This window comes from Myodes glareolus, chromosome 16 (genome assembly GCF_982192425.1).
Source record: "Myodes glareolus chromosome 16, mMyoGla1.1, whole genome shotgun sequence".
Classification (NCBI taxonomy): domain Eukaryota; kingdom Metazoa; phylum Chordata; class Mammalia; order Rodentia; family Cricetidae; genus Myodes; species Myodes glareolus.
Window position 1 is genome coordinate 8,821,485 of NC_142041.1, and position 19,938 is coordinate 8,841,422.

At 44.1% G+C, this 19,938-nt stretch overlaps 1 protein-coding gene across 3 annotated transcripts in view; it reads right to left on the minus strand.

The window, feature by feature from the left end:
• The window catches only part of LOC146891386 (uncharacterized), a 116,535-nt gene extending 98,454 nt beyond the window's left edge, over window positions 1-18,081 (minus strand). For all 3 annotated transcript variants that reach the window (XR_015735079.1, XR_014997250.2, XM_087897077.1), the window contains exon 1: window positions 17,550-18,081. The gene's annotated coding sequence lies outside the window, so the exon portion shown is untranslated. The remainder of the gene's footprint in view (window positions 1-17,549) is intronic.
• Window positions 18,082-19,938: the final 1,857 nt, after the last annotated feature.

The following is a 19,938-nucleotide window of genomic DNA, read 5'->3' on the forward strand; positions in this document are numbered from 1 at the left end:
TCTCTGTCCCCATACTGAGGGAAAGCAGAGGTTCTGGTCACTGGTAGAGCCCCCCACTCACCGCTCCAGAATTGTGCAGCTCCCACAGCTACTGATAGCATCCCTTGCTTCCAGCATCCCTTTCCCTCCCAAAGGACATGATTTAAATCCTAGCTCTCTCGTTGGCCACATGATCTAGATGAAGACACCATGCTTCTCTGAGCTGTGGTGAGCTTGTCAAGAAAATGAGGACAGTGGGCCCCTTCTGAGACTCAAAACTGGCAAGCAGGCAAGGTTTCCAAGGTGCTCGTCACCTCCACACTCCCATTGGTCTTCTTCCACGCCACAGCATATTGAAGCATTCCCTTCTCTACCTTCACCTCTGCTACCCCTGCCCTGTTTGTCCTTCCCTGGACTCTAGCCTTCAGGTTCACCTTTCTCCTAAGTTTCCAACCTCGGGCTCCCTGAAGTCCCACTGCCCTGTACTCACGCTGTGCTCCCTGCTCCCACCCCCGTCACAGCCCCTACCTCAGAGCCTCAGAATCATCCCCATGCCTGCCTGCCTCACCTCTTTAAGGTCTTAAGTCTGCCAAGGCTGTAAACTTGACTCATTGTTCTGCCCTTCTCAGCTCATTGCCTGGCACAGTCTCTTTATTCAACCAATGAAAGCAACACACAAACAGAAGACCCTCCTACACCAAGGGTCTGTGCATCCCTCCATCCTCCCTGAACTCCAGTTCCTGCGGGGCATTTGGGACAGAGTGTCTGTCCTGAAGGCCCTTCATATGGCCATAATCCCCAGTCTCCCTGTTGCAAAGAGCACAGAACAGACAAGTTTGTTCCAAAGAGAAGGGAATGCTAAGTGATTAACACTTCCTGGATAATAGAGCGTCCATTATATCCGACGACATGGGCAGTCTGAGCAGCACTGATTCCAAAACCTCTCTCCCTGGTCTCAAAAGAAAGGAGTGCATTGTACCCTATGAGCAGCTGGAAGGGGGGTACATTAGGAAGTCCTCTAGAGGATGTATCTATGCCATGTCCTTCTCCGAGGAGCATGGAAAACCAGGTGCAGACTGGAAACGGCAGCAGACAGAAGAGCGCCAGGCGCATGCTGTTTTCTAGGAAGTCAGCATGTATAATGTCTCTCAGCACCGTAGAAGATTCTGTATGCAACACGTAAATAGGTTTTTGTTTGGTTTTTTTTAAGTGGAAACATCAGATGAAGGGGGAAAACACTAAGGCCCCTTATAAAGAAGTCTTTCCCTTGGGAAATAATCGAAGGCCCCAATTGCTCAAGTCTTTCAAAGACTGTACAAAGCACCCTGGGCGCCTTGTAGAGAATAAGTCTGCATTCGCTGGGGAATTGGCTGTATGATCTAATAGGTCTTTGCCCTCATTCCAATTCCAATGATTCATGTGTGACTTATTTAATTGTTATCATCTATTGCAGATATATAAAAGAATGCTTTTATTCTTCAAAAAAAAATCTAAATTCAAATCACCTTTAATATCGTCAAGTTTCTGCCGCCATCACCCTTCAGAGCATTGACACATTAACTTTTTGACCTACCTTCAACCCCACTTCTACCTCCCAGGATACAAAAAGTACATCTGCCAAGCAGCTGGGTATAATGAGGAGCCCCACCCAACAGCGCATTGAAAACAGGTTTTGGTGAACTAAGGGTTAAGCAAAGCCCCCCAGGAATTCCAGTCTACTGCAAGCTGCTAAACAAGAGGCTGCCTGGGGCCTAGGTGTAACCACAGCTAAGAAAACAATGCCTAACAGCCTTACCCTCCACAGCATTTAGCATTTATCATGGTCAGAAAACCACCTGTTACTTGAGAGAGTGTCAAAAGAATTCGAAGCCATAATTAAAGGGGAAAAAAGGAAGAAAAACATATTGTGAATAGCTGTGCAAACCTCGGGCAGATGTGTTAGTTAGCTGTGGGCTTCATCTGTGATATTAATTTGAAGTAAACATAGCACAAAACAAAATGTGCACTGAACCAAGACTCTGCTTGCCTGAAGGCTTTGTTTCTTTTGTAGACTTTTACAGTTGCGGTTAGCGGCTAACACAGGCAGAGCTGGTGAGTCCTGCAGACCTGAGGATGCTGGCCAAACCTTAGGATGGAGCTCGGCCCCAGTCAGTGCACGAGGACCACTGTGCATCCCTGTGGATATCTGTAAATAACAATTGCAGGACACGGTGGATGACTCGTGACAGGCAGTAGGGTGGCATCTTCCCTCGGCTAGGGACTCTAGCTCCTTGGGACCCACCAAAGGCAGAACAACCCTCTACCCCCAGCGCAACAGACACTTGGACCCCACCCAGGAGATTCTTGGGTCACTTCCCTGGGAAAACATACTTCTCCAAGGGTTGACCAAATAACTGTTAAACTCAGAAACAGGGCAGAGCCAAGGAGCTGAACACAGCGACTGCTCAGTACATCTCAGTCTGGTACTGTTGTTTTTGTGTTTAAGTTTCTCCAGCTCCTCGAGTTCCCTGAAAAGTTTCAGAGAGAAACGTGCTTCTGAGAGGGTGAGTGGAAGGGCATGGAGACGTGACCTGGAGAAGCCAGGGGCAAAGCAATTTGGTGGTGCCTGGGTATTCACCGATTTGAATCCAGCATTGCCCCTAAAAGATCGCACAGTTGACAGATCTATGCAAATGTGGGAGAAACAAAAAAAGGCAAGTTGGCGTTCGTTTAGTAGGTGGAAAGCATCACTTTGATTTGCAATGATCTTTAATCCACCTCTTCTACTGCAAGGAAACATTGCGAAAACAAAAGCCCCAAATGTCACAAAATACAGCTTGCAAGAGTTTTGTTGGCACACTTCTTAATTCTTGAGCAATTACCCTGCCATATACATTTATTCTAGAATACTATATAGTGACACATTAGATTTTGATACTGAAAGGAAATGACATATATAAATACCCCAAATGCAAAACTGACTTTAACCCACAATCTACTGCCAGGCAGTGGTGGTGCAGCCCTCTGGCCTCAAGGGGCAGAGGCAGACAGATCTCTGTGAGTCTGAGGTCAGCCTGGTCTACAGAGGGAGTTCCAGAGTTCCAGGACAGCCAGAGAAACTCTGTCTTGAAAAAACAAAAACAAAACAAACAAATAAAAAAGCATGGAGTCTATGGATGTCAATCGATCTCTATTATTGTTTTGTTTTGTTTTGTTTTTAAGGAGTGTACTTTATTTTGCCTTGAAAACATTTTGAGAGGCTCTTTACCGGCATAGATTATGATCTATAGTTAAGATACAATCTTTTGGCTCACAGGTTAAGAATACTGAAAGTTCTTCCAGAGAACCCAGGTTAAATTTTCAGACCCATTTGGAAGCCCACAACTGTCTGTAACTCCAGTTCCAACGGCTCTGACACCCTCACACAGGCATACATACAGGCAAAACACCAATGCACATAAAATAAAAATAAAGCATTTAGGGCTGCCGAGATGGCTCAGCGGTTAAGAGCATTGGTTGCTCTTCCGGAGGTCCTAAGTTCAATTCCCAGCACCCATACGGTAACTCACAATTATCTGTAAAGAGATCTGGTGTTCTCTGCAGGAATACATGCAGACAGAACACTGTATACATAAATAAATCTTTGGGGAAAAAAAGAATAACAAAAAATAAAGCAATTCTAAAAAATCTTTTTTAAAAAGACATGATCTTCATGCTAGCAGTTGCATTCATATGAATTCATAGTTCTGAGTGGCATTGTGTGGCTTCAAGCTTCTGGTTGACCTATCACGGCTCCCCATTATCTTTAAAAATGACAGACTGTTACTCAAGACTGACCAAGACAGCTACAAACACCTTTTCTGGATTCACTTCTGTGGACTATTTCTTTACCCTGTGTGCATACATGTCACTGTGATTGGTTTAATAAAGAAGCTGACTGACCAATAGCTAAGCAGGATAAGGTTAGGCAGGAAAACCAGAATAAGGACACTGGAAAGAAGAAGGGCAGAGTGAGAAGAGTCACCAGAGAGACAGAGAGAGGAAGCAGGAGGTGCAAGATGAAAGAGAGGTAACGCCACGGAACAGAATGTAGATTAATAGAAATGGGTTAATTCAAGTTGTAAGAGCTAGATAGTAATAAGCCTGAGCTATCGTCTGAGCATTTATAATTAATATTAAACCTCCATGTCAGTTATTTGGGAACTGATGGTGGGAAAGAAATGTCTGTGTACATGCCTCCCCTCATTCCACATGCCTTGTGCCAGCCATTGTGGGTTCTTGAAGATCTTCTAGAGCTTCTTGCTTTTCATCTCTGTCCTCACTCATCCTCTTGAAATTTCCTCTCAAGTTCCCCTCACCACAGTAGAAGTCTCATCTCTGAAACCATTTTTCGGGTGCCACACCAATGTCTTATTTGTGGCTATGTTCCAGTACCGAGCACACTACCTGGCCATGCTTGAGATGTAATATGTCCTCTGTGAATATGGTTTCACAAGCTTCTCAACAATTAGTGAGTTCCCAAGCCGCCTTGCTCTGCTGCCCTCTGAACCATAGCGTTGGGACTCTATTGTAGACTTTTCACGTTCAATCAAATATTGCAGTTGCTCGTTGGCATCCCCCTACCTTCCCACTCTATCTCACCCCGGTGTCTTCCACTTGCTAACGGTCTGCTGAGGCTAACCCTTCACATTCCTTCCATGAACCCAACACTATGTTTAATGAGAGCAGTGACATCTAATAACTGACAGTGCAGAGAAGTTAGCAAGCCGCTCACACAGTCGGGAGCCCATGCTGCTCCCACAACAGTACAGCCAGCTCTCCGTAACTGTGGGTTCCACATCCACGAGTCGAGTGAGTGATGGAAGAGTTGGAGGAAGCAAGTTCAAGGCCAGTCCAAGTTCTATAGCTAGATTTCATCTCAAAAAGAAAGAAAGAAAGAAAGAAAGAAAGAAAGGAAGGAAGGAAGGAAGGAAGGAAGGAAGGAAGGAAGGAAGGAAGAAAGAAAGAAAGAAAGAAAGAAACAAAGAAAGAAAGAAACAAAGAAAGAAAGAAACAAAGAAAGGATGGGTTGAAAGCACTTTTTAAAATTACATCTGTACTGATTATGTAGAGACTTTTGTTCTTGCCATACTCCCTAAACAATGTACTATAAAAAACTATTTATATCGACTTACATTGTACTCAATATTGTACGTAATCTCAGGCGATGAGGCAGGGTGATGCAGGTTATATGCAAATGCTTTGCCCTTCTTATGAGTCTTTGGCATCTGAGGATTTGAGTATCATGGGAACTCCTAGAACCAATCCCCATGCACAAGAGAGATGTCTCCGTGTAAAATGGGAATGGCATCCTCTGACAGATGAGAACTACAGGTGACATGTACTGGCAGCTTACTTCATGCCAGGAATGACAAATACAATACACTGCCTCTCTCGCACCCTCATCTAGAAAGCCCTGTTTGTGTGCTCGTTTTAAAGAGAAAGGATCTGTGGCTGACACAATCTAAGTTAAGGACCACGGCACCCAGCTGGGGATGGTCAGTGTCGTGTAGGGATGGATAGAGGGGACAGGGTTTATGCACTTGCTTACAGCCCCTAACTAACATAGACATCCTATCTCACAGTCTTGGAGCTAAAGAGAGCAGAGCCAGAGCAGGAGGTCGGCTCTTCCCATTGTCTTCTGTGGTCTCTTCTATCCTCCCTAGGAAGAACTCGAGCCAAGAACTGAGTGACGCCAGCATTCAGGAAACAGAGGCAGGTAGACTGCTGAGCTGGGGATGAGCCTGGTCTATGTATCAAGTTCCAGGACAGCAGGGACTGCTGAGGCTGCTTTGAGAGCTGGATCACGGCACATGGGGTGTCAGCCCTGAGCCTGGACCCTTCTGGGTCACAAAGTCCACCTCTGCCTTGGACCAGCGGCGCAATATTGTGGAAGGTCTTAGATTTCTGTGCATCGCATCTCCATCCCCCAGTGGAAGTGATGATGATTTCGCCAGGCCACGTGACCCAGAAAGCCCATGGGGATGGGTGCATGCTTGATACCTTACACCACTTAGTGATGTTCAGAAGCCAGTAGAGGATCCAAAAAGACTTAGTTTGAGTCTTTTCTGGGCTTCCTGGTTTTCTCTATGCTAATGTCCCCTCAAAATGTCCCAGAGAATTCCTTTTCCTTTCTGTAGAAGCAGCTCTCCATTTTGGAGCATCCCAGCCCCAGCATTATGAAGGGACTCACCTCGGTATCTCTCCCAGCCTCATATATGTGCAATAGAACTGACTGGGGCTGTGCCAAACGCCTCCTGCCGCAGAAACACAGACCTGCCATCTCCTCTGACCTAATCCTTCTGCCTTCCAGAGTCCCCCCACCCCTGACAGCCCCTGGGAATACGCTAACAACTCTACAGATGCTCTCTTTGCCCTGTCCTCACACATGGTCCTCCAGATGGGACTGACATTCTACCCTACCCCATTTTCCATTTGTGTGCACTTAACCCACCTAAAAGGCCACCAGCAGTGCTCATGTGCATAAGCTCTCCAGTCGCTATCTGACATCTCTCTGGCCACAGCTTTTTGCTTCTCTCCTCCTTTGCCGCCTTCTGTCTCTTCCTGCTTCTTTCTTTCCCTTGGAGGTTCTATTTCCATCTCTTTCTCCGAATCTTTACTTTTCAAACCCTTTTCACAGAAACACATATATCTGACTTGCTCTACACACACACACACACACACACACACACACACACAATCCCAAGTGAGTTTGCCTCACCCCTACAGGCAGAACTGAAGCCAGTGGAGTTAGAAAGAACATCCTTCACACCTGTCAATTAAGCTCAATCACTTGTGTGAAACTAGACCCTGATGCTCAGGGACAGGCTGACCTGGCTGGACTGGGGACTCAGCTGTCCCTCCAGAGAGGGCTCAGGGAACAAATGTCCCTTCTGTTCCCAGAGGATGAGAGCATGCATCCCTTGGAATGTCCGGGAGCAGCTGTGGGCCTTCCCATAGGGTGGACAGAGGACTCTTCCAGGCCAACACAAGGAACAATATGTACTGCTGTTGGTCAGCTAATTTTACAAAATTCAATTGACACAGCAAAAGGACAAGTGTGGTCTAAGAGGGAATAGGTGACGTCCTGGCACTGATGTCACTTGAGTACGTCAAGAAATGTCTTGGGACTGGACTGGTCCTAATAGGAAAGAAATACTACCCGAAACAAAGGTGCCTCTATTATTGTATTACATTCAGTTTATAGAGGTCTGCCAAATGTAACAGAACCAGTCAGGAGCGAGCATTAGGTGCTCTGTGAGGGAAGGCTGGAGATATTTTTAAGGATGGGCTGAGAGCCAAGACTCCAACTATCGTTTTCTTCACTTGCCAGTGACTTGAGAGCTTAGAGTGTTGAAAACATGGTGCTAGCCATGAAGATGCCCCTTCTGTCTCACAGGATTCTACTTCAGAGGAGAATGAGAGCATCACTTGAGAAAAGACCATTGCGTGCACAAGTGGCAGTAACACAGAAAATCAGGGAGTAGTGAGCAGTAGTCTGGGAGTTCACTAGGCAACTAGATGAGAAGGTTCTCCAGAAGGAAGGTGATGTGGGACGTCTTTCTGTAGTCTCTGAGTATGTTTTATTACCATTGGTTAATAAAGAAGCTGATTTGGCCAATAGCCAGGCAGAATAGAGCCAGGTAGGAAATACAAGCAGAGATACAGGGAAAACAAGGGTAGCGTATGGGAGATGCCAGCAGCCACTAGAGAAGCACTATGGGAGGTAACAAGCCATGAACCTCGTGGCAAAATACAGGATGATAAAAATGGGTTGGTTTAAGCTGTAGGAGCTAGTTAACAATAAACCTGAGTTAATAGGCCAAACAGTTTGTAATTACAGAGTGGTTATTTGGGAACTGGTGGGCTGGAGAGAAACCTATGAACTATGAACATAGAAGGTCTATTGGAACTGGCTCTGATCCAATCATCAGGCCTACCAAAGGAGAAGAAAGGATGCCTCCAAAGAACAGGGCAAAGGACATAGAGGTGAAGGAGCTGGAGCACAAAGGCGCTGATGGTCCCTAAGACCCGTGAGACACAAGCTTTAAGTGATATAAAGATACATTGTAATCAGATCTTCATTGCTACAGTGTAGCTGCCGGCTGGTGATAGAAACCAGAAAATGGAGGGAAGCAGGGGTAGCTGCAGCCCCACAGTGAAGAAAAGAGAGGGACCAAGAGGTATCTAGGAGGTAAAAGAGCAGGGCTTGATGGTTGAATGTGCACACATTTGGCCAGAGGAGGCAATCAGGACTGGTTCCTGCCCTTGACTGATGAACCTCCTCTGCCAGATCTGTGGAAGGCAGGTACAGTAGCTGGAATGTGGTGATGCACACTTGAGGTATGCTGAAGAAGCTTGTGGATATCTGAACCACGTGTCCTTGGTTCCTATCTCTTGGTACTTACACCCTGGAATAAACTGGAGAGTGAGTAGAACTTGGGTTTATTCCTTCCAGCTAATGGAATATGGCAAAGGTAGCAAGACGCCCCTCCCATAATTACCTCGTGATATACAGGCTGTCTCTTAGATAGCTGGACTAGAGGTGCCCTTGCAGGCCTGATAAAGCGAACAACCAGCAGAAGCATTGGCTTCTGCTGGCATCCAGCAAATACCTGGCTCCAAAGTGCCAAAGTCATAAGGAAATAACTCTGCCAATAACCTGAATGACTTAGAAAGTGTAGGCTCCCAGCAGAAGACACAACAGAACTAAGACCTCAGGCGGCCCTACCCAGACAACATTGCCTGAGGAACCTGTGAGATGAGAACTGGGTGTGGGTTGAAGACACTGAGAGTGTAATAATTTATCATGAAGCAAAAGAAAAGGAGTATGGTATCGAACCGAAGGTGGCAAAGATGGAGCTGGATGTTTGAATCTGAACCCCAAGTCAGAATTCAGTCCGAGATACATATTTGACTATTAGCTTATGGCAGTTGTTGTTTTTATCAAACTCTCAACTGTTCAATTTTACCAATGTAAACTCCGGAGCCAGATGCTGGACTGATGCTGCTAGCTCAGAGAGACAGAGAAAGAACCCAGCTGACCTTCCTCCTCCACCGATGTCCCTGAAAAACTCCGTTTCACCTACACCTTTTCAAACAAAAACTCCAACTCAATGTCCCTTCCTCTACATCTTGTGCACCTCTCTATCCATCCTCCTGACTCTCTCTTACTCTCTATGGTTTTTTTTTCTTGTTCACTTCCTGTCAACTGTTCACTTGCTCTGCCTCTTGACTTATTGTTCACTTAATTTAGTTCTGTTTACAACATTCAAGCAAAAAGCTCTTGGATTAAAGGTGTGTGCTGGGACTGAGCCACACCACAACTACAGACAGGTGTTTCCAGTAAATAGCACAATTTCGGGGTTCACAGTGTGATCAAATATTCCACAAAAGGCAGTGGCCAAGGCCAGGGATAAGATACAGTAACGGGAGAAAGGCTCAGGGTAAGAACTGAAGCAATTTCAGAGGATTCTAGGAAACATATGGGAAGAGGAAAGAAGAGAGGAGGCTCCAATCCCCTCAGCCTGATGAGATCTGCTGTTTCTTCCTGTGCGATCATGAGCTGGCCACTTACTCTCTGGGCCTCAATCACGCATCTGGACTAAGGGATGCTAACTTGAATGCATTTACTTCGGTGGGGTTATAAAGATGAAGTGCGGTAACACCTGTGCACACAGGGAACGGTACCTGGTGATGGAAGTAACGTTCCATGGATTCACTGTTCATTCACTCATTCTTTTTGCAGCAGAGTCTCATGAATTCCAGGGCGGTCTCCGGTTCATTACGTAATCAATGACCTTGAGCACCTCCACCTGTTGCCCTTCCCTCTCAACACCATCCTTCAGCTCAGAGTTCATCAAATAGTCTTTATTCTTAAACAAGATCTACTGACATGGAGGCAGAGGATGGATCCAAGTGAGTCTAAACTTGTTGTCAGAGGAGAGGCTTGCCCACAGCTGACCCCTTCTAAGCCCACTGTAGAGACCAGCTGGGCTTCCAGCAGTGTCAGTCTTCCCAGAATCCATTTCAAGACAGGGTTTCTCTGTGTAGCCCTGGCTGTCCTGGAACTCTCACTCTGTAGACCAGGCTGGCCTCGAATTCACAGAGATCTCCCCGCCTCTGCCTCTCGAGTGTTAGGAGTTTGCTCTCCGTTGATTTAGTAAAGACCATGGCAAAAGCAACTTGTAAAGTAAAGGATTTGTTTGGTTCAAGCATCCCAATAACAATTCATGGCTGAAGGAAGTCGGGGAAGGAACAAGAGGAACCTGGAGACAGGAACTAAGGCAGAGACTATGGACAAGCACCTGGTTAGCCTGCTCAGCTTGCTTTTCACACTTCCCAGGACCACCTGCCCAGGAATGATACTGCCCACAGAGATTGGTCCCCCACATCAATTAGAAATCAAGAGAATACCTTTGATGACATGTCCATAACTAATTGAATGGAGGCAGTTCTCTTATTGAGATTCCCTCTCCTCAAGTACTCCTGGTTTGTGCTGAGTTGACAGCTAACCAGCATAGGTCGTGAGGGTGGGGCCCTCATGGTTGGTGTTAGTGCTATTATAAAAGGAACCCAAGGGAGCGCTCTTGGTTTTCTTACTGTGCAAGACACAGAAATTGCTGCACCAAACCCCACATCTGCAGTCCCCTCGACACTGTACTTGTCTAATCTCCAGAGCTGTGAGAAATAAATCTGTGTTGTGTATAAAGCCATTTGGTCTGCAGTATTCTGTTATGGCAACCCGGATAGACTATGACAACGACCCACCCTCCCTTAGAATTGACTTCGGGATGAGCTCGGACTCAGACACCATCCTCATGTCAAACTTTAAAAGGGGAAGAAAGAGGAAGAATTCTCGTGAAGATATGGCTGAGGAGTTTGGCAAAAAATGGGCTTCCGATATTGTCCATAAGAAAAGAGCTATCCAATCCATAGGTAGCCTGGACAACTGCCAGCTGTCACAGCTGGAGCGCAACCCAGGAACTGAGTCTATCCAGCTAAGCTCACCAGAGGGGATCATAGTGCACCTTGTCTGACACGGTGGAACAGAGCCGAGCCACAGAGGTCACCAACAAAACTTAGCTACCCATAACTCAACTCTCTACTTCCCACCGCTCTGAAACACATACTATCAGGATGGATAAAGACTTAAAAACCAGACAAGCCAGTACTGATGGGGACATGCAGTGCTTGGACGTCTCATCCATCACTCATGAGCACACAAAGCAGAACAATGGCCATGCTGAGTAACAAAAAGGCAATGGCACTTCACCAAATGACTCAATAAACCCACTCCTAAGTTTACTCAAGGAAAAAAATGAAAATTTACATCCATACAAAGGTCTATTTGAGGGTATTGCTTTCTTTTCTTTTTCTTTTTTTCTTTTTTTTTTTGAGGGTGTTTCTAATAATACATCAAATGGAAAATGATGATGTAAGCTTCAGTATCCATGCTGTGCAAGTTAGACTTCTGTCAACTTGGCACAAGCTAGAGTCCCTTGGACAGAACCTCAGTAGAGAAAATGTCCCCATCACGGCCCATAGGAAGTCTGTGAGGTATTTTCTGGATAGATAATTGATGTGGGCCAGCCCACTCTAGGTAGTATAATCCCTGGGCATGTGGACCTCAGCTGTATTTTGAAAAGCAGGCAGAGAGAGCCATGGAGAGCAAAGTAAGTAACACTCCTCCATGGCATCTGATTGGTTCCTGCCTCCAGGTTCCTGCCTTGCTTGAATCCCTGCCTTTACTTCCCTTGGTGGTAGACTATGATCAGGATGTATAAGACTAAACTCTTTCCCCCCTAAATTGCTTTTGGCTATGGTGTTTATCAGTGCGATGGAAAGCAAACCAGAAGTCACACAGTGGAGTATTCCTAGTGATTAAACAGCAGAGATTAACCATCACATGACTGAGGTAAGTCAGAAGCTATTCTAAGACACAAAAATATCAAAACAAAATTCAGGTCAGTGGTTGCCAGGATTAGAAATGGAAGGCGATACTAGGTACAAAGAGGGATGAAAGAATCTTTCTTGGGGACAGAAACACACTCAGTGTCAATAGTAGCAATTACATTGCTTTGCATTTGTCAAAACTTGTATGAATATATATATATATATATGAATAGTATTATTTTTAGAAATTAAACTTCAATAAATCCACACAAAAACAAATGGGGGGCTGGAAAGATGATTCAGAGGTTAAGAGCATTGCCTGCTCTTCCAAAGGGCCTGAGTACAATTCCCAGCAACCACATGGTGGCTCACAACCATCTGTAATGAGATCTGATGCCCTCTTCTGGCCAGCAGGCATACACACAGACAGAATATTGTATACATAATAAATAAAATAAATATTTTAAAAAAACAAAAAAATAAATGGGACTGATATGGGAATATAGCAAATGGACTTATAAAGTTGACAGATGCCTTTCACCTGCTCAAACATAAAACAAAAAAATATCTTTAGCTGACTTGTGCACACTGCACATTCCATACATGGTTAATGCAGATATAAATATTATCTTTAAAAGCTTACATGTTTTCAGGAAAAAAAGGACAAAAAAGCAAATGAAAACAAGTAGCCCAGGTGATCTCAAAATGCTCCTGTTACAGTTTGCACAAAATTCTGCATTATAACTTCAAAGCTGCTAGCTGAGATGGTCCAGTCTTACAAACTACTTGAACCAGGGCTTCAGATAAGCTCTACACTACACTTTCCCATCATTCAGAGACTAAACAAAAAAATAATACAGTTGGCTTTCCAAGGACTTGACCATTATCTCAATTTCCTTAGGGTCCCCTAAGCCATAGCCTGGAGACAACAGGAAGCAGTCTAGAGAACATGATGCTCATATTCCCAAGAGGTGGGGTGGGAGATTTTTGGTTGTTCAATGGATTATGGATGTTTATCATCATTTGCAGGGGTGGGGGAGCTTGGTTGCAAATTATTACTGGTGATAACCAGGGAAGAAACTAAGTAAAGGAGATTAAAATTATAGATCCCTCTCTAAAAACATAAAAAGGGGGGATATAGGAATATAGGATAGAAAGGCAACTATTAATCTCAAATATTTTACATTGGTGTGGACTTTTGTGTATTGATACAAATTTAAGGTAACTTCTGTTTTAACATACTGTATACATGTTTCTACTCCATTTAAGGTATTGTACCTACACAGATTGTTTTTAAATGTAATATAATGTTTTAGTTCTTGAGAGCTATTATTATAAACTATTAAGGGTAATTAAGAAATAAAGGTTAGTATTTAGTCATCTATAACAATTGAATTTGTAGTCATATTAGGTATGATTTCAAGGTTAATAAAGAGAGATTTTAGATAGATGGTCTTCAAACACTTCAGAGACCTACAATATGATATTTAAGATATTTTAATAACATAAGGCTTTTCATGACAGTAAGGCACATCTGCTCCTAATGCATCAATAAGGATGACGGGCAATGCAGAACCTACACATGGAGTTTGTTTTCACTGTGACAAAGTTAGTCATTGGCAAAGAAACTGCCTTTGCCTTGACTGCCGACAGAATGCTATCCAAATTGGACGAGCAGGACACAAAAGAAGGCAGCTGTTGAACTTGGCCAATGTAAGATAGGACAGTCCTTCAAAATTCCTGCTTCTCAAAAAAGTCTGCCAGATATCCTAGGCCTGTAGACTGAAGATGGATGCCCCAACATTGCAGAGAAACCTTGGGTAACTGTTCAAGCAGCCAGTTGTCTCTGTTGTTTCTTAGTTTTGGAAGTTGCTTGCTTTGTACTTCCTGTCTAACTAGGTAATATTATATCCTTCTCAGGTCTCTGATGGGCTTGGAGATGAGAAAGTTATAGCTACAGTTTTCCTTGTTACCAAAAGAAAAGAAAGTTTCAGAAAAGAAACTCACAAAGAGATGTAAAGTTTATAAAGGTTGAAAGACATAAAGCTTAAGTTGTTTATTTAAGAAAATGTTTTAAAATCTAAAGGATTTTTAGGATAGTAATACAAGTTATAATAAAAATGGTTTCGGTATAAAACATTTAATTCATTAAGATAGAATAGATAATATAGTAGTTTCTCCAAATTTGCCAAGTATAAATGGACTGGACTTTGTAAATGTAATCCTTACAAGATAATTGTTCTTAGTATATAGTTTTACTATGTTAGAGTTAAAACCTTTTTTTATTTAGACAAAAAGGGGGAAATGTTGCAGAATATTTGTACACTGTGTGAAGATGTATTGCTGTGATTGGTGTAATAAAGAGCTGAACGGCCAGTAGCTAGGCAGGAGAGATTGGTGGGACTTACAGGCAGAGAGAGGAAGAAGAGATGATCGAGGTGCACAGGAGATGTCATGCCAGTGCAGGAAGAGTAGATCACACAGAATGGGAGAAAGGTAAAAGTCATGCGGTAGAACATAAATTAATAAAAAATATGGGTTAAGATATAGGAGCTAGTGAGGAAACCCTAAACTGACGACCAAGCTTTAATAACTGATAAGTCTCCAAGCAGTTATTTGTGAGCTGGTGGCCCAAAGGAAAGTCCAACTACACGATAGCCAATATTAAATCCTTTTTCCTTTAAGAAGCTTCTGCAGTGGTTTCTGTTTTTTGTTGCTTTTTGTCACATGAATGAGGAAAGTAATGACCACACTTGGAAAGTGTGCTAGACTTGATTGGCGGGCCCACTCCAGAGCTGCCCAAGACAGTCAGGTGAAGCTTTAGAACCTGAACTTGCTGAGAGATGCCAACACGTTCCTTGTTTTGAGAATTCCTGCCACCCATGTGAAAATGAGGAACAAGGGATGAGCATTTCTTTTTCAGCAGAAACTTGAGCTAATACAAAACAAGTAGTGGGTAGCAGCAGGTAGCAGCAGGTAGCAGCAGGCAGCAGCAGGTAGCAGCAGGCAGCAGCGGGTAGCTGAGAGACCATCCTTTCCATGGGCAGCCTTACTAGCAAGGAAGGAAATTTTTCAAAAGAAAAAGAGGGGTTCTTTTTTCAGGGGCAAAAGGATAACTTGCTATGACTGAGTTTTCCAAGGGAGCAATTGGTGGGGCATAGGGGGGTGAGACATAAATAGAAAAACAGGGACTGAGAGTTACGGTGAGGAGCCAGCTCATGTGATCATTGAGTCTGAGACGTTCAAGCAGCCAGCAAGCCAAAGACTCAGAAGAATCAAATGTATAATTTCATACTGAGCCCAAAAGTCTGTGATCCAGGAAAACTGATAGCATAAACTCTGCTTCAGATCCAAGTATAAAGACTGGAGAATACTATCATCCTGGTCGTGTCCCCCATAAAGAAAACGAGTTTTCCTTTACTTAGTCTTTCATTCTATTAGTCATCCGTGAATTGGATGAGGCACACCCACTTGCCTTTCTCAGTCTACTGATTCCCATCTTAAACTCTCCAGAAATACCTTAGAGTTTGACCATCTATCTGGGAAGCACATTTGCTCAGTCGAGTTGGCATATAAAACTAATCAACACAGCAGCCTAGAAACATACGGACAGTGGGAGAGCCAAAAAAAAGTGAGTCTACCAGGACAGAGTGGTGACAATGGCTCAAATGGGGAAAAATATATTCCCATCTGTGTTTCTATATGTTTGGTGAAAGGTCAGTCCAGAGGGGGCTGAGGCATTGGGTTATAAAGTCCCCTCTGGAACTGTTACAGGACCAATGATTGAGTTTCTTCTGTGCTTAATCAATGCCTATGAAAGAGGAGTATTGAGAGCAACTTTCTCAAAACATGAAAGGGCTTAGAACACTGTTGGGAACACAGTAAGCACCGATGTTTTTGTGATGCAGGAGAAGAGAACCGAAGCAAAGACTCCTCCACATAGACCTGCCAGTAGCACACACCCATAAAGCTTTAAGTCGGTCACCGGAATCAAACCTTCGTCAGTCTACCTGGACAGAAGTTTAATCACTCAACAACAATCTCTATCAAATTCTAGGAGCACAGGAAACTGTAAGATTGTGGGAGAGGTTGTTTGCATGAGAGAAGGGATCTAGATTCCACCAACTCTGAGCCACCAGCCACTGTGTGATTCTAAACATTATCATGGCTGTCTCCAAAGGCAAATCAAGATGCAACAAGTAGGTGTGTTAGAGGCTCAGAAGTGAGTCACTTGCCTGGAGCTGGCGCCTTCAAATGCATTGATTGTGTAAGCGCCTTCAAATGCATTGATTGTGTAAGCGCCTCCAAACGGATCAATGGTGTAAGGCACGCTGGATAAGGACATTGGTAGCTGTGTTACCTGGGAAGACAAACTGTGCCACTTCCCGGTATCACCAGCCCAATCATGTGAGTCAACAATGCTGCTTCCTTTTTAAAAGACAGGAAGGAGTCGGAGCTAGTTCTCTCTAAAGCAGCTCAACTTCTGTCTTGTGTGCCAGGGCTGAATTTGCTTTGCCAAAGAAACTGTCTCTTCCTGGGACTCTCCGGACCTGGCTAGGTAAGTTAGTTGTCATAGTTGTGGCCCCATTTAGCCACAAGGAGAACAGAGAAGCTCCAGGTCCTTTGTTCCTTTCCAAGAGGCGAGGCAGATTTTGGGTGTCTCCTCTTCCATTATGACCATTTCCTTAGGCATACACCAAAAGGCAATGACCACATTTCATTAGTTCAAAGACACGTATTTCCCTTGCATCTAACATCTGAGAAGTAGGGATGAGTTAAGAGACCATGGTACCTTGGTTTTGTGTGCTGTTCCTATTGGCCCACCTTAGGGTCAGTGTCATTGTGTTGATGACTCCAGAAATTGTCCTTCACTGGGAACTCTGGCCTAAGTACTCACGTTTCCCATGTTTGACCACAACCTTGTGCATGTGATATGATACCTCCTGTGGCAGAACCCAAGGTGGGGCCTGATGTGATGACGTGCCGCAGGCCACATGGATAGTAAGTAACAGAGTTGGATGGTGCCAAGTCACAATACTACTAAAGATTATGGTGCGTCAACGTATTACCGCAAACTACGTTCATACACAGCGCTGCTCTAGTTGGGAAGTCTAAGAAAAAAACTCATTTGCTGAAAGCATGGTACCCATTTACAGCAGTGTTAGGAGGTGAGAACTTTCATGAAAAAAAAATGGATTAATGAATCGCGATGGGAGTGACTTGGTTATATGAAGCAAGATTCTAGGATAACTCTGGTAGTTCTCAGTGTTCTCAGTCATGCTCCCGTATATTATATGATACATCATCATATAGTTCCTCACCTGGATCCGATGGTCATGTTCATACATGCCCAGTCTCCAGAACCATAAACTCGATAAAATCCTATTCTTTGTACATGACTCGCTCTGTACTATTTAGTTATATCCACAGAAAGCAAACTAGGGGGAGGTGAAGAAAAGGCGAATGTAACATGAAGGCCAGCTTGTTGGGATATCTGTCCCACCCGGTACCCCATAGCCGGCAAACCCCAAAGAAAATCACACACAGGACTCCTTAAGATTATAAACTGATTGGCCCATTAGGTCAGGCTTCTTGTTAACTCTTATAACTTATGTTACCCCATTATCCTTATCTACATTAGCCACATTGCTCCGTACCTTTCTCAACTGGGCAAGTTACATGCTGCCTCTTCAGTGGTCTGTGCAGGAGTGCGGAGGGAGCTTCCTGCTTCCCAGAATACTCCCAGTCTCTTTGCTCCACCTCTACTTCCTGTCTGGCTTTCCCGCCTATACTGCCTGCCTGGCCAATCAGCATTTTATTAAAATATGATTGACAGAATACAGACAATTCTCCCACACCAGATGAAGTCATAAACAAAATACACTAGAGGATCCCAGCTGGAGCTTTGTCAACAGACTGTAGATATAGAAAGACAGCCATAGACAGAGACATTTCAAACCAATCGGATGAACGTTATAAAGCAGCAAAGAAACTGTTACCATCTAGGAGCCTGGGCCCCTTCATCTGTAAATATGGAAATAATAACAACAATGGCTCCTGCTGATTGAAAATTCAACCACAACAGGAATTGTGGCACACATTTTACAACATTTTCCTCCTGAGAAATTGTTGCTTATTGTCTTCCTTCGGCTTTCTGTTGCTGTGAAGACACACCACAACCATGGCAACACTTAGAAACAGGACCGTTCACTGGGGCTGGCTGACAGTTTTGGTGTTTAGTCCATTATCATCATGGCAGGATGCAGGCAGACATGGTGCTGGAGAGGTAACTGAGGGTTCTACATCCTGACCCACAGGCAGCAGAAGGAGACTGTGTACCACACTGGGCATAGTTTGAGCATGTAAGACCTCAAACCTTGCCCCACAGAGACACACTTCCTCCAATAAGTACACACCTAATAGTGCCACTCCATATAGGCCAAGTATTTAAATACATGAGCCTATGGGGACCATTCCTATTGAAATCACAACACTCAGAGTATTGGAACCAATGTGATAAGTATGAGGACTGACACCCAGTCCTTCCTGTTTGTCACCAGGTATCTCCCAACCCTTTCTCAGCTAGCTTACGCATCAAGAAAGGTGATGATGCCCCAAGAGATGTAATACTCCCTCCCTTCAGGGCAGTGGTTCTTCTTTCACCATGAAGTAGATGACAATTCCACTCTTGGTGATGCTGACTTGTTTGGAGGTGTTTAAGAATGGTTTGATTTGGGGAAAAACCTCAGAGGTTAAGCACAGAATAATACACAATCCAGTATTCCCACTGCTAAGAATATACTCAAAACAAAATTAACAAAATGCAGGAATTCAAGCAGACCCTTGCAGACTGACTTTCTCCGCATTTTACCCAACATCTCACTGATAGAAACAATATAAAGATCCATCCATCCATCGATGAAGAGATAAGCAAACTATGGCATATATATCAGATCTGACCTTTTCCAGGGAATAAAATTCTCAAACATGACAACATGGGTAGGTGTACCTGGACTTCTCTGTTCCTCCAGCCAACTCTGTCCTGCCAGCCAGCTCCCAAATAACCACACAGAGTACACACCTAATAGTACTTCTTATTAATTATGAAAACTTGGCTGATAGCTTAGGATTGTCACTAACAAGTTCTTAAAATTTAAGTTAATTCATATTTCTTTTCTATGTTCTACTCTGTGGCTCAGTACCTTTTTTCAGCATGGCATGTCCATCTTGCCTCTCAGCCTCTTTTGACAGCTCCATCCTTCTTCATCACAGGGGGCTGGCTCCCTATCTGCAAGTCCCGCCTAACCTCCTCCTGCCTACCTATTGACCATTTAGCTCTTTACTAAACCAATGAGAGCAACAAATGACTTTCCCACAACCGGTAAGCCTTGAAGAGCTTTTTCTAAATGAAACAAACCAGTCACAAAAGCACAAATATGCATTCTTCCATTCAGACGAGGTACCTGGACTAGGCTAATTCATAAAGTAGAATGGAAGCATTTAGGAGCTGGAGGACTACCCCAAAGGAAGCAAAAGAAAATGTTCCCAACTTTTGCTAAAGCTAGAAGTCGTGTTCCAAGAGTGTGTGTTGAAGAATCAGAGAGGGACAACGGCAGAGAGTTGTGTGTGCTGGGAAACAGGAAGAGATGGGAAAGCTAAAAACAGGAGTTCTGCTAGACAATCCTGGGCAGAGACCCAGGGCATCTCACAGCAGATGGCAAGTTGGAGCTTGACAGTAAGGCCAAGGGATCTTGTGTCATTGAGAAATACAGCATCTACCTCAGAACTCTGGGGGATTTCTTTAACACACCCATACAGTAACTCTCTCACGTATCAAACAATACTGCATCCTTCCTCGGCCCTAAATAAACACCTGGGCATCCTCATTTTAATAGTAATAAGGAAACAGTTGACTAATGAAGTCACTGCTTGGCCTTCAGTGACATTGGTGCAAGTGACAATGTCTATTCAGATCAGAGTCAGAATTCACAGTGGTGTGTGCTGCAAATGCTTGCTGATGGCCAATTCCTGCGGACTGGGCAGCGC